Source organism: Euprymna scolopes, chromosome 23 (genome assembly GCF_053919585.1).
Source record: "Euprymna scolopes isolate OS-2025 chromosome 23, ASM5391958v1, whole genome shotgun sequence".
Classification (NCBI taxonomy): Eukaryota; Metazoa; Mollusca; class Cephalopoda; order Sepiida; family Sepiolidae; genus Euprymna; species Euprymna scolopes.
The window spans coordinates 32,310,423-32,329,333 of NC_136504.1; the positions used below are offsets into that span (position 1 = coordinate 32,310,423).

General features: G+C 34.1%; 1 protein-coding gene across 1 annotated transcript in view; it reads right to left on the bottom strand.

The window, feature by feature from the left end:
- Positions 1–13,455, bottom strand: part of LOC145245819 (G-protein coupled receptor dmsr-1-like) — a 526,090-nt gene extending 512,635 nt beyond the window's left edge. The window contains exon 1 of the mRNA XM_080107469.1: positions 12,394–13,455. The gene's annotated coding sequence lies outside the window, so the exon portion shown is untranslated. The remainder of the gene's footprint in view (positions 1–12,393) is intronic.
- Positions 13,456–18,911: the final 5,456 nt, after the last annotated feature.

Genomic DNA, 18,911 nt, shown 5'->3' on the forward strand with positions numbered 1-18,911 from the left:
AGAAAGTTAGTAAGAGAAAAGCAACTGCGTGAATTATTTGCAAATTACGACTAATTGAAGGATATTTCAAATTGCGTTTTGTGTGGTTAAATTATATACAAAAGAAGCTTAAAGGAACAAGATGTTTACAAATGAAGTTTTAATATCATCAGTATCATAGTGGATTAATGCCAAAATTCTGTACATCAGTTTCTTCGATATTTTCTATTCAGAATACTTTGTAGCTAGACATGGAGTACTTACGAGAGAGACCACTATAAGACTGCCAACATTCTTAGTGAAAGTTATATGAGTGGAACGAACTGGATTTGACCTTGGATCAACCAGACCGTAGGGCTGTATCCGGACTTGCTTAACCTTGTTTTTAGTATAATAAATGATCACTAAAAATAACCAAATGATAAAACAAAATAGTACATTGTACAGTTAGTCTAGACACACTTTACAAGATGATTAAAAGTGACAAATTAAAAACAGATTTTCATGGAAAGAAAACCTTAAATATTATATCGATAAAATTTATAAAGCAAACCCTACAAATTGAAGACTAGACGGAATTCAAATACACATTCTTATCAGAACAACGTGGTTTAGAAACGTGAGTAATACATCCAGGAAAAATGCTTAGATATTCATCACTCGTCCTATTAAAAACACACACAACTGGTAGCAACCTTCAGTGTTGGCACACTATGTCTACCCACAGGAAGGCTGCCTGCATTTAAAATTTTTGTAGCAAAAGATTCATAATCCTCAACCACAACTCTCCTGAGTCGACAAGTAGGAATTTCGGGCGAGTGCAAACAATGCTGAGATCAGCGGAGAGCACATACCGCGCCTAGAATTATGAAATCTGGTACTAGGCAGGTTCAACGTTGCTTAACTTCGATAATCTGACGAAAATCAGTGTGTCAACGTGAGTATGCCGTACACACACACACACGCCCACACACGACCACACACACACATATATATATATATATATATATATATATATATATATATATATATATATATACATAATTACTTAATTTACTCACATGAAATTAATATACGAAAGTATAGATTAATGCGTAAACTTTAAGTACTTGCTTCAAAAGTGCTCAGTACGTACGTAGAGCTAGTTAATAAGTTAAAAAATGTATACGGCGATTAAGCTACACTGAATATTCTGTGTTTAATCCACTCTAGGACTCTTCAGGCTTATGCACATAAGCCTGAAGAGTCATAGAGTGGATGAAACGCGGAATATACACAGTGTGGCTTAATCGCCATATACATTTTTACCTTACTATATATATATATATATATATATATATATATATATATATATATATATATATATATATATATATATATATATAACATTTTTAATAGCGTGATACGAGCACTCAAATACGGCATACTTCGAGAGGACTTTTTTTTTTCGTAATCCGGAAGAGCATGGATCACTTATGCTCTTTCTTCTTTATCGCTGACGTATTTTGAACTAGGTATTATATTTCCTCTCAAACGATCAGTATAAGTCACGATTAATGCGAACATATGGCGCAATGAGCATTGTTTCCAACGTTAATTTCATGCAAAATGCACATTGACTTATAGAGCTTAAAAAAATTACCCTTCACTAGATGCATATTTTAAGCTGGATTAATGTTTGAAACATTCACAACTTGTAAGGAAATGCATAACACGGGACAATCACGGAAACGCGTTGTTTATCCTTAAATCACGAAAGTTGAGAGATGTCCACTCTGGTCAGTACGACATATATGCCCATTTTGAGAATATTAGGTGTTGTACGTTGTAAGAAAGCAGGCAATCTGGACAAAGCACTTACTTGACTGTAAAAGGACGTTATATTTTGAAACAAAAATAACTAATAATTTAAAAAGAAGTTAGCAGATCTCCGCCAATATATGTTACGAAAATTTCAATCGATCATATTTTATTGTCTGCTAATTTTTAACCATTTATTAAGATCAGAAGCTATTCCCGGATGAAATTAGTGTGATGAATGGATTTTCAGTTAAATGAAGAAGAAGAATATGAGGATCTGTTGATTATTTATACGGACAGTTTATGTCACGTATTTATTAATATTCGATTTGAAAACAAATATGCTGTAGTCTGTAAGAAGCAATCCTATGCTAATATGTGCTTCAGATTACCTTTTCACCAATAGATTGAAACACCGCACAATTAGTATTGCTAAAACTAGCTTTGCACCAACCTTTTTTCAGTGTAATGCTGAACAAGCAGGGTGTTCGTTTCGTGTAATCATTTAATCTACAGATATGTTCTTCCCCCTAGACTTATGTTTCTATACTTTATTCTCTTCTGTTTCGGGTGTGCAACCAAACATTGTAAGTCTCACATTGTGTATTAAGGAGTAACCGCTTATCAACGTTTCGGGTATACTCGAGAATAACGCTTAGAAAGGATTGAAAAACAATGGGTGAATTTAACTGAGTATCCAATTATCTAGAAAAGAAACTGTGGCAATGCTTTTTTTCGTTAAGTTTTAGGAAGAGAATGATAACATTTGTTGACGGCTGTCGTAGCTAGGCGAGTATTTGTTGCGAATGTTTTATAAGAGGGGTACCAAAGATTGAAGCCCAGTCGAGCACCTACCATAAAATAACGACAGAGCAAAGAAAGCGTAAGTAGGAAGGTGAAAAAAAATCCTCGCTCACTAAATCTTAAATACATTTTTGTACGCAGCCCAGTCTAGAAAAAGGAATCTTTCGATCTTATTACTCTTTTGGTGCGTAATTGACCTTTATAAAGGTAGACGATTGCGCCAGGAATGAAACACCGTACTTATCTTAGCATTTTCTACCCTGTGTGCCAGACGTTGCCCGACTGTTTGGCGGTGTGGTAAGACAAAAAGAAAGTGGTAGTAGGCAGGCAGGCTCGAACGCGTGACGCGAAGGCGGAAGAGAAAGTGAAACAAATCTGACGTCTTACTGCTACAACATGACGCGACTGGAAGTTCGGAACGTTGAAATTAAGTAGTGGCATTCCAACCGATGCCATGACATGCAAAAAATGGCGACGTAATAAAAACCGATCCTCCTTGTAGAGAAGTGGCCAGTTTTCGATATTTTCCGTCCAAAGTGTACATCTTCAAAACGATACCGAGCTCCTGAAAACCTGTCGCCTGTCTCGAAAGTTTTAGGCACACATATATACATATATATATATATATATATAGATACATACAGACACACATACACACATACATACATAAATACATCAATACGTACATACATATATACATACATACATACATACATACATAAATGCATTTAAAAAGACATGTCAGATTTATATTATAGATATTGGATTAGGTTATAATATCAAGAGTTAGATACATTTGTTCCACTGTTGATAATTATAGCTTAAGATAGGGTTTTTTTTTGTTTGGCGGTAATGTGTTAGTTTTAGTGAATAGTATACTGCGTTATTTTGCTATACTGCCATAATACTTATCCCCCATTCAACTGTCAAAGTTTTGTTTGATTAATCCTTATCAACGAATGATGTCTAGCCTTTTAAATGGTTACAAATAAATTAATAAAATGAATGTCTATAAACAAAAAAAATAAAGATTCTTAGGATATGAAACATATATATTTTTATCAAAATACATGGCTTGATATTAAATCTCTCCCAAAAGCTTTGATAGGCAGTAAAATAAACATATACATCTAATTAAAAACTCATGTTACAAAACCTAGTATATTCTCAATGCCAGAAAACACTTATTGTGAAAAATAATGCTTTAAATAGATCTAGCCTGCTAAATTATACACCCAAAAGTAAAGCGGCAATCTTTGCTTTGAATAGGTCTTCACTGTGTAGCTTTCAAAAGTGAATCATTCTTAGATATTATGGGGATATGCTATTTTTTTTCTACAAAATGCAGCGTGCGAATAAATCTATTTAAATCAAATAGCCGCCTTTTAAATATATATGTAAGAAAGAAATGTTTATCGGGAAGATTTTTTTTTCATATAGCTTCAAAATAATTTATGAAATTGATTCGATTTTAAAAGTTTTTATGTACACCTAATGCTTAACGTACACCTAATGCTTAATGTACACCTAATTGTTACAGTCCTAGAAGAACAAGTTGTATGAAGTAAAATTACTATTTTTAACGTTTGTAATAGAGGCCAATTGAATTATGAGTTGTTGATGCAATAAGCAAAATCTGTTCATGTTTTTGGACACTTTTCATGCATATAATAAAATCCGTTAAAATCTAATACAAGCCAGGATCTAAGTTTGCGATGCTTATGATCTACAAAATTATTCTCGTGCAGACATACACACACGCACAAAGAGAAGTTTAAATTACCTCGTAAGTGTCATCCTGAACTGTCTTCTGTTTCTATGTACAAAGTTTTTACAGGGCAAATCGATATAAGGATACTCTAAAATAAACCCAGATCAAATCTCCAAAATAACAGAGTATACGAAAAGCAAATACGATCTCGTAGACATGGCTATACACTGGCTCACGAAAGGAATGGCGGACTTTCTCCTAATGATGTTATCTCTATTAAAAATCAGTAACAACCTTGAAGAATATTTGTCCTGGAAGACGATAAATAACAAAGGGATTACGTCAAAAATACAGAATAACATGTTAAATGGTTTATTAGAGAGTGAGAGGGATAGAGACAAATTATTTTCTTTTACTATCTCAACGTTTAAAAGATAAAGGATAACTTAAAAAACGCACCCATTTCTGAAACTTTATACTGAGGTACAATACAAAAATATATATATTTGTATTAATTAAACATGTTTGATGGCTGTTTTTTTTTTGTTACGTCTATTCAAGAATTTCCAGCAATTTTTTGTTTATTTAATTAACTATCTAATTTTGGAAATCCAAAAGGTTTTTATATTTTAACTTATTTACGTATTCAAATATATATTTCTGGTGTTTTGTTTTGTTCGTTTCGTTTTTTAAATTGAAAAGCATGATTGTGTTTTGCAAAGGGATAAAATAAACTTAAACAGTAATTTTCGTGCATTTTTTATCAAGAACTCAGTATCTTAAAGCTTAAAAATCTTGTTGCACCCGATGTTGTAACAGGTATTACCACTCAAAGCTAAAGTAGGTCTGGGAGGAATTGTAATAAATTGGTAACTCTATACTCCCCACAACCCCGAAATGGTGCATGACCTCTATATGGCTTTTAATGGTATATCTAGGACCGGAATAAAACTAATTACCATGGATTTATAAACAGAACTTAAAAGCAAAACTATTTTCTAGTGGTAAGACCGGGTAGTGTTTATAAATACTTAATATATAATTTTACTGCTAGTTTTATCCTTATTGTACACAATTATTATGATAGTTATTACTCGATTTCCAAGAAACATTAGGTCGCTAAAACTAATTACATTCCTATAAAAGAATTGGATATATATATATATATATATATATATATATATATAATGTCTACATATTATATATATATTTATATATATATATATATATAATATATATATATATATAGAGAGAGAGATAGATAGATAGAGAGATAGATAGATAAATGCCCGTTTATCGATTTCGATTAATACCAGGAAACAGCACTGCTTATTCTGTGACTGACGTATGGAATTTTCGAAGCAAGAGATGGCAATCACAACCATACCTTTCTTTCACTATTATTAAGCGGTGGCTAGTAGAAATGTAAGGACGACGTGAAACCATGCCAAGATAAGCGAAGACTATATACGGTGCCTGTTCTTCCCAAATGGACACAACGTTGATACTTGTTTGCCTCATCGCTGCTGTATTTCGGCCATCTGACGAGAACTGGTGTCTTACAAAATCAATCGATTAAGGAAATTACTTTAAACTTTGTACTTTTTGTTGAAAAAGTAAATTTTTGTTTGGAAAATTATATTTTTAAGAAAGAATTATGCCAACATATATATATATATATATATATATATATATATATATATATATATATATATATATATTGGCTTATATATAGATGAATAGTTGCATATAGACATATATATATATATGCCACTATACATTTATATATAAGCCAATATATATATATATAAGCCAATATATATATATATAAGCCAATATATATATATATATATATAAGCCAATATATATATATATATATATATATATATATATATATATATATATATATATATATATATATATATATACCAGGTAGAAAGATATAAAAAATAAAGAATAATTAAATTTCAACAAGGGTCGTTGATAGTGCTTAATCAAAGAGAGCAAATTAAAAAGAACATTAAGCTGACTTCACGCCAGTCATGGCATAGTAAATTTTCTCTCCCCTAAAATTAAAAAGTGTCTGGAACTGCTTTTAATTTTTAATTTTCTTGCCTGATGAGATCAATTATGATCGAAACGGTCTGCACATCGGAGCAAGATATAACTTTATGTACATAAAGAATAACACAACAAATACACACACACACCTATATATATATATATATATATATATATATATATATATATATATATAAATATATATACTAGCAGTGACACTCGGTGTTGTCATGGATATCGATAGAACCTCCCATATCTCAATCCTCCCAGCAGTTACGTAGTTCAGAATATATTGTAGTCTAGCTTCCACCGTGTAGAACCTACTGTTGATGTTTTTACAATAATTTTTATATAATGGCTTGCATTAAAGTTTAAACTACAAATATGAAGTACTTTGATTCAATTCTGATCTAAGTAAAACATTCATCTCCTGTGCGCTCCTTTCATATCAAAGAACCGACTATTGGTTTATATGCCGGACTTTTCTACTCCTGTAGTTATAATTGCTTTAATAAAAGATGAAAATGAAAAGTATCATGGTTAAATTGTGCTCTAAACATAAAAAAAATTCACTCTGAAATCTCCCATCCTATCATATCAAAGAGCCTGCCGTTGATTTTATAGGCTGAGACTTTTTGTGTGTCCTTTTCTAAAACTTCTCAAATCAACGTGATGTTAGGATGTATAAGGCGCTAACTGTAATCCACATCTCATGTTCCTTCGTTTATCTGATTTTTTTTCTATTATTTATACTTATTAAAGATATTCTGATACAGAATCTATCTAAGAATACTGTTGTGTACATAAACTTATTTGAGTGAAATTTCAACACAAAATATTGATGCAGCCATTTGAGGAGCTCATAAGAAACGAACTCACATTGTATTTGCAACTAATTTTTTTACTTGTTTTTAATCTGAAATTTTATTGTGTCTTCAAATTTGGAATCTATTTTTGGAGGTAATTCTATGTTGAAATCAGTGATGTCGTATTTTTCGCGAATTTATTTGTTTTTATTTTCTGTTATATTATTTTTAAATATCATTAGAACGAATTGTTAGTTTAAGAAAAATTAACATTTTGACAACGACTCAATTTTATACATGTTTTTACTTGATATTCTTTTGTTATTTTATTTACAGCAACGGTATGTTGAAGACATTTGTAAATGTTGGCGGAAACTTGTAAACAAAAAAGCGATAATAATTTTTTGATTTATTATTATCCATTAAGGCTTTGGAATTAAAATAAAAAAAACCAAGGGGAACATAAATATGAAAAATGTCAACAAAGTAAAAAATCATGTTCTATTTTATGTGGAAATATATAGGAGATGACGTTTAGTTTATGTAAGAAAAAACATAGGAAATGATGTTTTGTTAGCCAAACAGAACATTTAACAAAATCACTTCTATATCAGAAAAATGTTTTCAGATTAAGACGCCCTAAAGTGAAACCAACCTCTAAAAAACGTATCACTGACTTAAAGAAGGCATATTAATTTAAAAGTGTAACTAAAATGAATGACTTTTTAAGAATAGTTTTAATAATGAATGATTATGTTTGGAAAAAAAGTCGCTAGAAATATTTTTACTTATTTGAATTACGTAAGTAGTTTTTAATCCGGTTTTCAGAAGAAAAGTAAAACATGAATTGAAAGAATATAGTTCCAAGGCCTTATCATATCACTACCCTATTCAATTTTGAGAGACAATGGATAACTTTGTGTTACTGTACAAAATCGGTCCTGTATATAACCTTAAACTATATCCAATGGTGAGGCCCCAGCTACCGGGCTTTGGAGAGCGTGGAGCCGCCCTTAAATTGTCATTGCTCCCAGGTAAACTCTAACTCGGAGTGGTAGTACCAGTTAGGGCCTCGACTCTGGGTTAAATAGAAACCGACTTGGAAAAAAAAACAAATATTTAAAAAGATTTTCTTAAAAATCTTTGGATTCGGCATTAATAACCTGAGAAGAGTTGATATGCCGTAAAACAAAAAACAACCAACCAACCAACCAAACCTGTACAAAATCAAGAACAACCGTTTAACAGAGAAAAATGGTGTTGTTTTAGATTTTTCTTATTTCTAAACCACGACTATAGATTCCAGGGACTATATATAAGTTCCTACATTTCCCGAGGGAACTAGCGATAGTGATGAAATATAGCGACTTAATTCTAGCCAATTACCCATAACTACTGCGCTATACCACAAAATATACACTTCAACTGAACACATTATTTAACATGCACAAATTATGTGCATTTGAGAAAGATACAAATTAAATATTTCTGGACCTGCACTTTTTATTCGGAATGCCAATAATTTATCTTAATTCTATTGTAGGTTGGCCCGGTTAGCATGATTATTAGAATAAACTGGGAGTTAATCGCCTGTTCAGCCATACCAAACGTTAAAAAAAAAACTATTGATGCATATTTGTAAACGCTTAGCATTAGCAGCTAGAGATCAAGAATAAGTGGTGTATTCATAGGAAAGCCATCTCCTACATTTCGCTGTAGTAGCCAATGTAAATTGAGCTTTGCCATCGCTATTTTACTGCTCTTATACGCATAGAGGAAACATTCACCAAATATGTTGTAATCGAATGAGCTGTTTTTCTGGCATTAACTAATTAGTCTTCAATTAGAATAACTTCAGATAAAGGAGTTCCGAATATAAAACGATTTTTTATCAATCACCAGCGTGGGGCGTCTGGTCTCGCCGTGTCTTAAAGTACGCTTAAATATATTTTATTCATTCAGATTCCCTATTCTTATTACAGAGCCAGATCTTTATTTAATATTATATTGCGAATAATATATAGTAGTGATTTAAAAAGATGGTTTCGGTTCCATTAGATAGAATCGAGTCAAAGCATTTAGCCTTCAATCGCCTCTTCTATGGTGGTTTCTATCATAAGATGCTGACAAATGCTTTATATTAAACGGCTAGAAAAATGAATTGAATTTGGGCATGCGCAGAAAGAAAATACAACATGGTGGCATGTGGAAATGAACAGTTTGTATTTCAACTTGCATGACACTTTACACACGCACCCAACACAAACTTTTTATTCCATTTTCATTCCAAACAAGCCACAGTGCTACTTTGAAGCAGGGGACTACTTTCGGGGGCATAAGATTAAGGGGGATGAGCACCAAAATGTATGTTCACATTACACTTGAACTTCTGCATGACAGTACAGTTGGTAAAGCAGAATCCCGGAAGGGAGTTTCAAATCTAGCAGTTCTGGGGGAAGAAACTATTGGAGTAGAAGGTGTCCTTACACCTAGGGATCTCTACTGTGTAGGGTGAGATTTAGCCGCTTGTGGGGTGTGTCGGGGATATTTACGTCGAGGGGGTACATAGCTTGAAGTTTGTCAGAGCATTCGCCATTAAAATACTTGTAGAACAGTCAGAGGAATGCAACATGTCGGCAATGGGACAGAGGCTGAAGCTTAGATGATAGTTCAGCACCCATAAGGCTGGCGACTCTCTTTTGAATCCTGTCCAGAAGCGAGAGACTAGTAGCAGATTCGCCTGCCCAAATATAACAAAGCACTCTAGCCATGGGCGATTTTACTTGTTATAAATGTCCTTAATGTACGATTACTATTTTCTATTGCTTTCAGTGTTATGTGACTATTAGTTTAAGAGTTTATCGGTTAAATATTTACACAAACAGATGAACATACACATATACACCTACTGTTTTATATATATATATATATATATATATATATATATATATATATATATATATATAAAATCTATTCTGTCTGTTATATTCAATCGGCAGTTAGAATTCCATATACGTATACGAAGAGAACTTGAATGCCTACTAAACACCATTCTCAGGTGTGTAATTATTTCTGTATAGCCGTTGTCAGGACAACCTGGCATAGATATATTTTCCTACATGCAAATGCTGAGTCAATATTCAAAGTCACATAACATTCTTGACCTAAGTAAGTGCATCTTCGTATGGCTACTTCACACTGGCTTTTACGAGGAAAGGCACGCCTACTCTAAGCGATGATAATTCAAGTAACCGCACAGAGCAAGGTATTTCAGCAGAGTAGATGGCTTCTTGTCTTAGAATCCGGTAAAAAAACAAGATACTATAATATATTTAAATGACCAATTAAGGAGAGGGAAATAATGTCCTGAACATTTTTACTTATTCAGTGTTGGATTGGCAAAGGATGACTTTACTGGGATATTTTAATGCCTTTGTAGCTTATATAGAGACAAAGGGTTAACTTCAAGAAAAGCGGCCCCTAATGTCTGAGAACTTTGATTAAAGTAAAATAAAACAAATAGTATATTATCACTCCGCTTATTATCTTAACCATTTTTAAATTTTCGTACTGTTTTTCTCTTTGTTCTTGTTCTGTCAGCTTCTTCACGGTATTTGTTTTTGTTTTGTCTATCTAATGTACTCGTCCTAGCGTCACTTCTGGGAATCTATTTAAGCTATATATTCTGCGGTTACAAACCCGTTGGTCATGCTCGTGGAATATTATCAGACCGGGTTAGGGTTAATATGCTATTTGTGTCATCCGTACAGATAAAAGACTGCTTATCAATGCACAAATGTCTATGGAGGTATTAATCGAATGAGTTTGTATTTACAGTAGATTTAAACATCAATATAAGTTATTTCGGCACCTGTAAATTTTATTTTCATGAATAATTTATTGTACCGATTAATATTGGTTAGACTGGGTTAGCGTTCAAGATTATATTTCGGTCATCTTTATCTACAAAACTTTTAATTTGAAAGGCCATTACTCATGAGACTGATTTAATAATCGGGTAAGATTGTGCCTTCAATATAGTATATTTGGAGTATCCCTAATTTAAAAAAATATATATTTTTATGAATAATTGATTGTGGACATAATCATATACAATGATGAACCATCATTTATTAAGGATAACGACTCGAGGATAAACTTGAATGAAATTATCCATTGGATCATCATCATCATCATCATCATCATCGTATAGCTCTGAAGATTGCTGTTGACGTTTGTTTCTCTGATATTTTTCAAATCAAATTATTTATAGAAGGACATAAGATATTTACTGGAAGAACCGCGTGAAGATTGCCAGCATCCTAAATGAAAGTAAATTTGCAGAAGGAACACAACTCGAACTTAGGACATCCAGGTAGTAAGTCTGGGCTGTTAACCACGTAACAATTGTCAAGTCCCCGATGTATGATGAACAATACTATGAAAGGATTGAAAAACAATCGACAGGATGAAGAAATATGTTTAGGTTTAAGAGTACGACATGACAAGTATTTGTTTACATTGGACTTAAAGATAATTATGTCGTAGTGTGCGGAAAGAAAGTCTCGTAGTAATTTGTTCTACAGATGGGACGTTATTGGAAACAAACTCTTTTCATGGAAATTCCCTTGTCTTCTAGGCACACATGGGAAGACAGTGGAGTTATTTGAATGGTTGGTAGCGTGTATAAACTTGACTAGTGTTCACCATGAATTCGAGACCATATGTAAGTGATTCAGGTCACGATGGTCGGTATAAAAGTTTTATTTTAAAAATAAATGTTTGTTCAACTATTTAATAGACCGGGGTGATATTGATGGAGAGGCATGTATAAGCACAAAATATATTTTAAAAGATAGGCAGAGAGCATGATAAAAAAAAACAAAATTAAAAGGATGAACCGTAGTTAACAATAAAAGCGACGTATAGTTCAATAAAACACTATTTTTTTAACTTAAGCGTGACAGATTAACAAATGTAATAATGAAAATAGGCAGAACTTAAAAATTATCGAAACTTTAAGAAGTGATAAAAATTCGGAAAGGTAAATGTTAAGATTTAATAATATATATAACAAAACTAACAAAAATAGGGGAACATTAAAAAATAGTCGGGATTTAAAAATAAAAAGAAGTAATATCAAAGCGAAATAAAAAAAAATGTTATATAAAAAACAAAAACAAAAAAATAAATACAAGACAACAATATGCTGCATAAATAAAGCAGACTTACCTTTTTTTGTTATTGATTATGATTAACTGTTAAGCCGGCATAAAACGAGTACCGGTCAGTTGTGTGTTCAGAGTATTAATGAGACCTAACTCTGTTGTGGTGTTAAAAAATCACAAGCTCCGTCTCCATCCATATATAGGTCCTTCTCCTTCACAGCTGTGTTTATTAATCTGGTCTGCTCGGATGAAGCTAACATTAGCAGCAAAAGTAATAATGAAATAAACGACGAAAAGTATATAAAATGAAATAAAATACAATTAAAAAGAAAACTATTAATGGCAGTAATTTTTCCGCAGTTTTGGTTAGGACCGTAGTTACGAGAAAGGGCACGACAAACTAAAATCACACTCAGCTGTGATCGTCGCAGTCGTCGTCAGCGTTCGACACGATCCGAAACATTCGGAGGTAAACGCGTTCTGTTGCCGTAACTTCCAATCACTTTGTGGGTATGTTTGTGTGTGCGTGCGCGCACGCGGGCGCAAAAAGGTGGGTGCGTCCGCGAGTCTTATGCGAGCACGTGTTAATGTGCGTGTGTGTTTAGGGCAGGTACTCGCCCTTACACACTTTAAGAACGATCTGGTGGTGTTTGGAAAACGGAATACTCACACGAACACTTAGAGAGAAAGAAGGCGAGCGGATGTATAATATTAGAGAGGAAACGAAGTGAGAGAGAGAGACAGAGAGAGAGAGAGAGAGAGAAAGAAAGAGAGAAGAAGTGAGACTGAGAAAGATAAAGAAAGGGGGAACGAAAAACAGTGTAAGAAAGGCAGAGAAAGAGAGAGAGAGAGAGAGAGAGAGAGAGGGGGGGTAGAGATAGAAATAGAGAGAGAGAGAAAAAGGGAGAGAGATAGCGATAAATAGAGGGAGAACGAAATAAAAAGAACAAAGTAGATGTCAGAAAGAAACAGACTGACAATCACAGAAAATAAAGAAAACAGATAGTAAATATACAGAGAGAGAATGAAAGCGGGGGAAGGAAGGACAAATGAATACGTGGATATTGATTGAGTACGAGAGAAATCAAGTGTTACAGGAGAGATGAGAGAGATCTAAATAAAGTATGTTGAAAACTGAAAAAGAGAGAGAGAGAAAAAAAAAGAGAGAAAGAGAGAGAGAGACCTGATAGGTGGACGGACAGACAACAAAGAAAAATTAAAACACGGATTTGATTAGAAAGAAAGCGATTTTAAAAATCTATATTGCATATGCGTGACGACGATACACAAAATATTGCACACACACCCATACACACACACGCGCGCACACACACACACACACACACACACATATATATATATATATATATATATATATATATATATATATATATATATATATATATATATATATATGGTAGAGACAAAACAGCGTGCTCAATTAACGGTGCTACAGACTATCATATATGTGTGCGTGTGCGTGTGTGTGTGTTTGTGTGTGTGTGTGTTGTGCATGTGTGTGTAAGAGTCTGCTTATATGTGCGTGCGCGTATGTTTTGTGCATGTGTGTGTAAGAGTCTGCCTATATGTGCGTGCGCGTTAAGAATGTAAATAAGGAACTGATCCAGGTCACTATGCGCTTTACAAAGTTCCATCCTTAGATCGGACACTTGAAATATATGCGTGTAAAAAGGTAAACGTATCGAATGATATTAATTGACTAACTTTTAAACTTAAGGAGAAGAATACTATTTAGCATTTTTTAGATAACATAAAGTGTTATTACATCTTTTTAATTTTATTTAGATGACACCTTCAGAAAAGGAGACTAGAACTGGCCACTGTGTTTACTTGCGATAACGTCGTAACTTTAACTTCTCTTATTTTGTCATATAGTCCTCACATTCCATGAGTTATGTATCAGACAAAGGGGGGGGGGGAATAATTACTTTTTTCTGGGTCGGAATCATCTAGCGATTTAACGCTTATTATTATTATTATTATTATTATTATTATTATTATTATTATTATTGTTGTTGTTGTTGTTGTTATTATTATTATTATTATTATTATTATTATTATTATTATTATTTATCTTAAAGTAGTATTCTTTATTTTAGCTCCTTACACAAATGGCTTCATGCCTTGCCTGGAGCAATTTCCATAAAAATAACAAAAACAAATAATAAAACAAAAATAGAACAGTGTAAATGTCGGTTTTCTGACGTCCCCCCGCTTTTTTCGTATATTCATAACTCGTTAGTTTTCATGATTCTGTGAGTGTGTGTGTGTGCACTTTGTAGTGTGTTAGCGTATGTGTCGGTGTGCGTCTCTGTTTGTCTTAAATTAAACGTATGCGTGTCCAAATGCGCGTGCCTGTGTGCGCGTGTGTTGGTGCGCGCATTCATAAGAGCTACTATATTTTTATCCGTGCCCCTGATTGGTCGGCTTCGACAACTACCGCGACTGACTAAGAGGCGAACATTCCCACCAGCGCACAAAAGAAAAAACAGAGGGTCGTAGCATGCCTTGTCTGATCCTCAAAAACCGTACAACTTTATAGTAACGTTGATGAGAACAAGGCATCCGGAGCGCGGTCATCGACAGTGTTATAAAATGGTACACAAAAAATCATAATAAAAATAATAAAAATAAATGCTCTGGCTCAGTTATAAAAACACGAACGCTGCAAAATGATGTGGATTCCGTATTTTTTCACTTTTCACACGAGCAAAATAGGCGCGTCTCTTGCTTTTACGAAGATTTTATCAAAGACGTTAAGGGTGCAACAACTGTGCGTTTCTCAAAGGAATACGTTATTGGATGGGTTTGGGATGTTGCATACTTTCCTTTTTCTTTTTTACTTTTTATATTTTTTCTGCGTTATCTTTCTTTTTTATTTACAAAAAAGTTACCACATATCAGGTGCCGGAGACTACTCGAGAATAAGGGTTAATGCGTGTATTTTAGTCATTGGGACAGTAGCGTAGTGATCGTTTGTGGTGAACATTTGGTTAAATTAGATTATTTATTAAGACGGTTCAATTAGAACTTGTTTACGTTGGAGTTGAAAACGATGATATTGTAGTTAGCTGGAAAGCAGACCTGCAAACAGACTCCACTGGTGGGCAGTTCTAGGAAAGAAGCTTTTTTTAAAGGAATCCACGTTTAGGTTTATGCAAAGATAGAGAGTGAGGAGATTTAATGATAGCGATTTAGGTTAGATGAATGTTTTTTTTTTTTTTTTTTGTGAAATATTAGCGAAGTTGGAGTATATTGGAGCTCAGTCGAACACTTTCCTTGAAAATAGCGATACAGCAGGGGCAGTCTTGCAACGTATCTTCTGTGGTAAATTGCTTGCAGAGAAGTAAAAAAAAAAGGGGCATCGCCTATTATCCTATATTAGTATTTTCCATGCGTTCTTTTTTTCATCATCCATTTTCTTTTATGTATTTCTAATACACTCCGTCTCGTAACCTTCAAGGAGTATGTCTTCAGTTTTCTTACGTTTCTTCATCTTTGCACTCACCGCCAATCTTCTATCCGTGTTTTTGTTTATCTACTTCGCTGCTATCATTTTTGTTATTTATTTTTAATCCCATTTTCTTTTTTGTCTTGTTTTCCCCTTTCTTCTGTATTTTCTTATGTTTACTTTTTTCCGTCATCCTGTTTTTAATACGTTTGAGGTCAACTTTCTTTTTTTCTTCTTCTTTTTAATTCCTTTCCTCCGTCTCGTATTCTTTTTTTTCTACTGCTTCTTGGGTTTATCTCTTTTATACTCTTCTGCCTCTCTTGTCCACTTCCATTTTACCTTTCATTGGTTTTACTTCATTCTATATTTCCTTCTACTTCTTCGTCATCTTATTCTAATTTTAGGTCCCCCGACAAAAGGAGGATGGACCTGTAAATTCAGCTTTGTCCGTTCGTGTCTTCGTCCGTTCGTTTGTCCGCATTTTTCTAAACAACTGCGCCTTGGAATATTTGAACATTTTGCACAAACATTAAACATGATATGATTTAAAAAAAGTAACAGAGCGGATTTTCTGGGAAAGCTCCGGTTGCGCCCCTAAGTTAAAATGGCTAAAATTGACACTTTTGTGCTTATTAAAAAAAAATTGATGCCTTGGATTTTTAAAAAATCTTTCTGAAAATTTGTAACTAACCTTATTTCTATATAATTTTCTTTGTCTATACTTCGCGATAACTCTTGGGTGTGCCCAGGAGCTCTTTTAGGACTAATAAAAAGATTCTATTTTGGTGACTATTTTATCATATTTGTCCAAACTTTTCTGTGTATGTCTGTTTAGCAGGTATACATGGTGACGAACTCAATTTTAAATAGGTTAAGACCTTGGGGACTTTTGAGGCTAAATGAAGGAGGGGTGCTGCACTTAGTCATTTCTTTTTTTACATGGTGCAAAACTTAGATTTACATATGTTACGGCCTAACACTGCACCGTTTGCTCATTTACACAAGGATTTGACTGCCCATGGGGATTTAGGATGAAATGAGGGGGGCAAATGCTGAGCTTAGTCATTTTTTTATGCCTCGTTCATTGTGAACTCACGGGGGGACCCTGCATGCGTCACTTGTTTTGTTATATCATTGCTTCCCTTTCTGCACCATTTTTGTTCAGCTTCTTTTGCTCTTTCTTTTTTCTTCTGAATTTTTTCTCATTAACCCGTTTCTTCGTGCTTATTAATACTAATATTAGTTATACGTTCTCACAATCGTCGCCCAGGTGCTGCTTCCCTGAAAACAAAACCGATGATACTCTCAGTACTCTGTGATAGCAAGTTTTCACAGACTGCGCTGCTCCATGATTGGTTTGTGAAGGGAATAACAAAACTGATTACAAAAGTTCCTGCAAAGGGAACAAATGCCAATAATTATAGGCTAATTACATGTCTGCCACTGATGTGGAAATTGTTGGTTGGAATATTTGCGGAGAAAATTTATCTTGAGAGTAATGGTGTTTTTTTTTTTTTTTTTTTTTTTTTTTTTTTTTTTTTTGACAAACAGAAGGGGTGCCGGAAAGGCTCGAGAGGAACCAAAAAGTGAATACTAATTGATAAAGCATTAATGCAGGATGCAAAAAAGAAGTGGCATCTGAGCGTAGCATGGATCGATTACAGAAAGGCTTATGATGTGTTCCTCATTCATGGATACGTGAAAGACTATTGATGATAAAGGTTGTTGAGAATGTTGAAGGGCTTTTAGAGACAAGTATGGCTCAATAGAAAGCGGTGCTGACAGCAAACAGAGAGGTGATGGGGCAGGTTGGCATTACACGTGGACTATTTCAAGGAGATTCGTTATCGCCACTTCTATTTGTAATGATAATGGTGCCACTTACCATCCTCTTGAAGAGAGAAAAACTGGGGTATAACTTTAGATCTGGTGATAGACGACTCAACCCTCTACTGTTTATGGATGATTTGAAAATATTCGGTAGAAATGAAAAGGAAATCGAGAGACTGGTAGCACTTCTGAGGACATACTCAGGAGACATTGGGATGGAGTTCGGGATTAGTAAATGTGCGGTGCTGGTGATGAAAAGAAGAGTAACGGTTCATTCGAATGGAATAGTGTTGTCAAATGGAGAAATAAAGGAATTGAAGATACATGGTATAAGTATTTCGGGAGTGTTGGAGGGTGTAGGCATCATGAACAGAGAAATGAAGGAGAAAGGTAGGAAGGAGTATTATAGAAGAGTGAAACTAATTGCAAATTCGAAACTGTATGAGAGAAACCTAATAAAATCAGTGAATGCATTAGCAGTCAGTGTTTTGAGATACAGTGCGGGAATTTTAGAATGGCCTGACAAGGATTTGCATGCCATGGATATTAAAACAAGAAAAGATTTAGCAATGTTTGGTATATTTCACATTCGAAGTAGCGTAGCAAGGCTGTCTCAAAATAGGACAGACGGTGGGAGAGGATTGAAAAGTGTGAAAGATTGTGTTAGAACCGAGGAGATTTCGTTGATGGGGCATGTGTTTAAAAGTGAGTAGTGGATGATTAATGTTGTGGCCAATGAAGTGGAGGTATGATAGACCAAGGCCGATTATGTGAAACGTATGAATAGAGAACAGGTCTGTCTTTGTTCTATCGTTATTTTCATGGCAAGTGCTCGTCTGAGCTTCATTCTCTGGTCCCCCCTCGCCAATCTTTTTAAAAAAGCACCCGAGTAGCTGAAACCACCGTAAATAATTTTCCCCGCTCCTTATCTGTGCCTAAATCAAAACGTAGATTCCATGAACAAAGCTTCTTTCTTAGAACTGCACGCCTGTGGAACTCTGTTCTTCTTGCCTGTTTCCCTCCAGACTTCAACCTGGATGTCTTCAAGTCCAACGCAAACAAATTCCTGATGAACCGCCCACCTAAGTAATTACACCTTATCAGTTCGCAATAATATTGCTACCCTATCCCATTGATTAGTGTACACACAATAACCCTTATCCCCGAGTGACTATTGGGCCTTGATAAGTGGTTAACTCCATGTAAAAAAAGGCAGAGGAACTGGCTAGGAAGAAAATGCATGGACATTTCTTCGAGGATATAGCAAAAGTGGCTTATGA